Here is a 5,691-nt window from a genome sequence, read left to right as displayed (position 1 = left end):
TTCTGTCACTCTGTGGCAGAGAGTAGTTTCTGATTCTTTCCTTTGTAGTGAGTTCTTCCTTCTAGTCATTTTTCTCAATGCAGAGTGACTGCATGAGGGGGGTGCATCAAGAATATCAACCACAACCTGAGTAAATTTCACCCCAGATGATCCTTGTTAGAAGTGAAAAACCCTCCTCTCTTAGCATTCCAGCTGTTCTCTCTTTGTTTTTTTTTATTTTTATTTATTTATGATAGTCACACACACACACACACAGAGAGAGAGAGAGAGAGAGGCAGAGACATAGGCAGAGGGAGAAGCAGGCTCCATGCACCGAGAGCCCGATGTGGGATTCGATCCCGGGTATCCAGGATCGCGCCCTGGGCCAAAGGCAGGCGCTAAACCGCTGCGCCACCCAGGGATCCCGCTGTTCTCTCTTTGAGTCTCAGGTCGAATTAGTAAATTTTCAGGATGATTTGAAAGTAATCTAGGTAAGTTGGTGGGGCCTGTGAGGTGAGGGCCGTCCTCCTCCACCATCTTGCCCTCTGTCTAAATTTTTTTAAACTATTTATTTATTTACTTATTTAGTTTAGAGAGAGATAGGAAGCACAAGCAGGAGGGGCAGAGAGAGGGGAAGAGAATCTCAAGAAGACTCCATGCTAAGAACAGAGCCCAATTTAGGTCTTGATTGCATGACCCTGAGATTACAACCTGCGCCAAGAGTTGGATGCTTAACCCACTATGCCACCCAGGCACCCATCTACTACACATTTAAAGAAAAATGAATACCCATGCTTCTCAGATTTTTCCCAAAAACTGAAGAGGAGGGAACCCTCATATTCATTTTACCAGGCCCGTATTATCCTGATGCATTCTTCAAAATATGCATTCTTCAAAAACAAAAACTACAGGTCAATATCTCTGATGAAGGTAAATGCAAAAATTCTGATTAAAATACAAGTAAACCTAATTCAACAGCACAGTAAAAGGATCATAAACCATAATCAAGTGGGATTTATCCCTAGAATTCCAAGTTGGTTCAACATACACAAATTAATATGTGTGATATATTACATAAATAGAAGGAAAGACAGAAGTCAGTAATTGTAAATACAAAACAATATAATTAATAAGTGTCTCAATACTTATATGGAGATATTGACAATATAGAGGAGGAAGTAAAAGAAAGGCAGTGAATGGAAAGGAAAAGAAAGGAGAACAACAATTTTTGAGCATCTGTTCTGTTTAAGGCACTGAGCTGTGTTGTGTTCTGGCTTAATCAGTATATATAGTTTTATGAGGCAGACACTATATTTTACCCAACTGAAGCTCAGAACATTTGATAAACTTGCCATGTATTAAAAGACTTGTTGAAATGAAATTCAAGTTGAGCTATTTCTGTTTCTAAAACCTGTGCTAATTTTATTTGTGCTAGCCATTTTAGATTGATTTGGGGATTAAGTGAGGGATCGCAAGTAAACAACTGTGGAATTAAATTGTGTTAGAGAAGTTTGATGGTTTTCCTCACTAGATAGTCCCTTACTTCTGATTTACTCCCAACAGCATCTAGATTGACTTATGGGGGCACCTGCGTGGCTCAGTGTTTGAGTATCTGCCTTCGGCTAAGAGCATGATCCCGGGGTCCTGGGATCCAATCCCACACTGGGATCCCTGCAGGGAGCCTGCTTCTCCCTCTGCTTATCCCTCTGCTATGTCTCTGCCTCTCTCTGTGTGTCTCTCATGAATAAATAAATAAAATCTTAAAAAAAGAAGATATTGACTTTCTGTATTAGTTCATGTGCTAATAATGCTAGCTGCCATACAGGCCAACTCCAGCATTGCAGTGCCATAGTCATAGAGGTTTTTCTTCTTTGTATACAGTTCAATTAGGTGTTCTATGGGAAATCATACTGTGATTCAGTGACCTAGAGTCTCTCTACTCAGTGGTTTTATCATTTCTGGTGGTATGAATTCTCTCTATGGAGCTGATGACAAAGAGTGAGAATGAGCAAAAGATCACATGGAAGTTTTCGTGAGATAGGTTTGAGAATAGCACATGATTTATGCTCACATTTCATTCACAAGAATACAATCACCAGGCCTCAACTTCATGAAAGCTGAAAAATCTAGCCTGCTAGCTATGTGCTCAGGAATGAAAAGGAAATAGCTGGGAAAACAAACTGTCTTTTCCATTAGAATGAGTATTTGGATCAGCAAATGTCCAGTTTACATTTCCTTCATCCAGAGGACATGTTATGTACCCCCATCAGGAAGACAGCCTAAAATCCAGCTAATCACCATACAAGTTCCACAGCCAGGCTAACAAATAGATTAAATTGCCTCTCCATCTAGTCTAGATATGGCTGCTTATGGCCTAACAACTTATGAAATAGAAAGAAAACTTAGCTCATTCTATAGTCACACCCAGCAAATACTGTTAGACCAAGTAAAGACAATTAGAAAAAAACTCCTCTCATTCATAACACACAGTAATGGAAGACCCACTGGATAGTGTACAAATCTTGCTGAATTGACATTACAAAGGCCCCCTCAACACTGGTGATGGGAAATATTCCTTTATGAGACTGGATTTTTTTTCTCTAGGCATATTTCAGTTTTCTACTGTTTTCTTTGGCCCCCTGTTCCAGCCACTTGAATTTTTTTCCTTATCCATTATTCTTTATTGCCACTTCTGAAGCATATCAAACACAAAACTATCTCGTGCACGAAATTAACAAAGGCAGTTTATTCATAAACTTGAAACAAAGGAAACAATTTTCAGTAAGTTTTATTTCAACAGAAATTCAATGATATTAGCAAAGAGTAAGTTCATTGAGTAAAATGAAGAAATACGGAGTCAGTGTAAAATCGGCAGGTGTTTTATTAAGATATGGTTTTTGGAAGTGGGGGAGATGTTCTAGCTTGTCTTTTGGTATATTTGTCATTGATTGGTTGGCTGCAAGTGGGCAAGTGAATAGTTTGGAAAATTTAAAGATGAAGAATTTTTTAATGTTAGAGGTGGAGAGTTTTTTGAGACTCTTAATTTCCTGCAAGAGTTAAGATCATTAGTGGGTTCACATTGGTGGTATTGTTCCCTTGAAATGTAGACTTTTTGTAGCTCACTTTCACCCATATAATTTTGAGTTTCTGGAGTTATTTTGATATTCAAGAAAGTGATTTTTAAGTCAATCTCAAAGCTTTATTTTCACTGAAATAACCCTATTAAGCTACTGCTTAAAGAGACTTCCATGCAAGTCTAGGGAAACAGATGAACAGTTGAAAACATAAATACAAGAGCTGAGTGTCAATAGTGTCTGTGAAGAATAGAATAGGCTTAGGGAAAAAAGTTCATGGGAAGGGAGTGACTATTTTGTAAAGTTCCTTGTGGCAGGTGTCTTTGGCCTCCCTGGATTGGTATCATTTAACAAGCAATCTGAAGTAAGTATAAAAATAGCTCATACAGTGGAAATAGCAAATACAAAGAAGCTGGGACAAGGTGAGATGGGGACTGTCCAGTATTGCCAGTAACCAGTGATACAAGGTGAGATGAAGGGTAGCTCAATTAGAGCATAAACTAATAAGTGACATGAACCATTTCAAAACATTTATTACCAAAGAAAGCCAACTATCCTTACTATTTTTTAATGCAAATTTAAAAGCAAAATGTGAAGAATGGTATTCAAAAGATTAAGGTAAAAATAATGTAACCACATCTCCTTTTATTTTAATGTGATTATTTACTTTTGGAAACTTCCACATGAATATGCTTTTTGCCCCCCAGATCACTCAATAATGGCTAAAACATTAATTTATTGAGATGCTATCATTATTGATATTCTCTGGATGGAATGTGTCAACAAAAGCACATACTTCATTATATAAGCCTCATTAAAAACCATTATTGTATCTTTTCTGCACTTTAGATGATTGGAACTATTCCTCACCTAAAGAAATAAATAATATTAGACAAAATTTTTTTCTAATATCCCAAATGTCCATTAACATGTAGTTCTGGTGTGGAGTAGATCTAAGTGGGTTAAAATACTTGCTGTGGATCTACATCATTTATAGACCACACCTAGAGAATATTTTGCCTTCTCAGCAACCTTCTTGAATGCATTCTTGACCTCTTTGTTCCTCAAGCTGTAGACCACAGGGTTCAGCATGGGGATGACCATAGTATAGAACACAGATGCGATTTTGTCTGTGTCCATGGAATGATGAGAACTTGGCTGTAAGTACATGACGATGACTGTCCCATAAAATAAGGAAACTGTAACAAGGTGAGAAGCACAGGTAGACAAAGCCTTCTGTTATCCCTCACCTGACTGTATCTTCAAAATGGTAATAAATATGAATGTATAGGAAATAAAGATAACAAAAAGTGCAAAAAACACATTAAAGCTTGAGATAAAAATGAGAATCAGCTCACTGATGTGTTTATCAGAGCATGACAGAGCCATGACTGCTGGAATATCACAGAAAATATGATGAACAACATTGGACATACAGAAAGAGAGACTGAAGGTATCTACAACATTTACAGAGGCATTTAAGATTCCACAGGCATAGGAGACTATGGTGAGATGAGCACACACACCTGTCGTCATGGTGGTGGCATAATGGAGGGATTTACACACTGCTATATAGCGGTCATAGGCCATTGATGCTAAGAGGTAATTTTCCACAGTAGCAAAGACTGCAAAAAAGAACATCTGGGCAGCACATGCATTGTAGGAAATGACCTTGTCTCCTATAAGGAGCCCAGCCATGACCTTGGGAGTGACTGTTGAGGAGTAACAAAAGTCTACCAGAGACAGATTACTGAGGAAGAAGTACATAGGAGTATGGAGACGAGAGTCCAGCAAGATCAGTGTGATCATCCCCAGGTTCCCAAGCAGAGTGATGAGGTAAATGAGGATGAATATTACAAAGAGAGGAATCTGCAGCTCTAGGGCATTGGTTAGTCCCAGCAGGATGAAATCAGACACCTCTGTATTATTTTCCATGGATGTTATTTGAGAATCACAAGATGCTCTGTGGTAACAAGAAGAGAAGAGAATGATCAATAAAGGGAAGTTGCACAGAAATCAAAATGCATTAGTAATATTTTATTATTGCCATAATTTATTTTTGAATATTCTCCATTTCTAAGCATGAGAATGACAATGCAATTTAGTGATAGTTTATCCATACAAGAATAGACTTTTATAGAGGAAGGTTCATCACATAACATCTTCCCAACTTATTTTTGTAGATGAATAAATTGAGTCATAGGAAGGGGTAGTGAGCTGCCCAAGCTCACATACTAGAATGGATTGAACTCGTAAATCAGATATTTTGGATCCACTACTAACTTTCACGTCGATATGTTCATTCAACCCTTTCATTATCCCCATAAGATTGATTAGTTATTATATATATATATATATATATATATATATATATATATATATATATATATATAACAGGTAACTTGGCAACAAAGAGACTGAGTATTCAAGTTTACATGGTATTGACAGGACCAGGCTTTAGACACATTCAGACTGGTTCCCAAATTTAATGTCATCAATGAATTGGAATTGATTTTAATCCTATTCAATTTACAGTTAATCATGTATCCATTCTTCCAAGTTCAATGCTTGGGGCTGCACAGTACAGGAATCCACAGGTACACATGTATGCACGCAGTGAGATAAAGGCAACATTAGA

At 37.6% G+C, this 5,691-nt stretch overlaps 1 pseudogene; it reads right to left on the bottom strand.

Annotated features, from left to right (window-relative positions):
- Positions 1-4,040: 4,040 nt before the first annotated feature.
- LOC129494182 (olfactory receptor 5B3-like) lies at positions 4,041-4,991 on the bottom strand (annotated as a pseudogene).
- Positions 4,992-5,691: the final 700 nt, after the last annotated feature.

This window comes from Nyctereutes procyonoides, unplaced genomic scaffold (assembly GCF_905146905.1).
Source record: "Nyctereutes procyonoides isolate TBG_1078 unplaced genomic scaffold, NYPRO_anot_genome, whole genome shotgun sequence".
NCBI lineage: Eukaryota > Metazoa > Chordata > Mammalia > Carnivora > Canidae > Nyctereutes > Nyctereutes procyonoides.
Note: the sequence above shows the minus strand (reverse complement) of the source record. Positions and strands in the feature narration are given on the sequence as shown.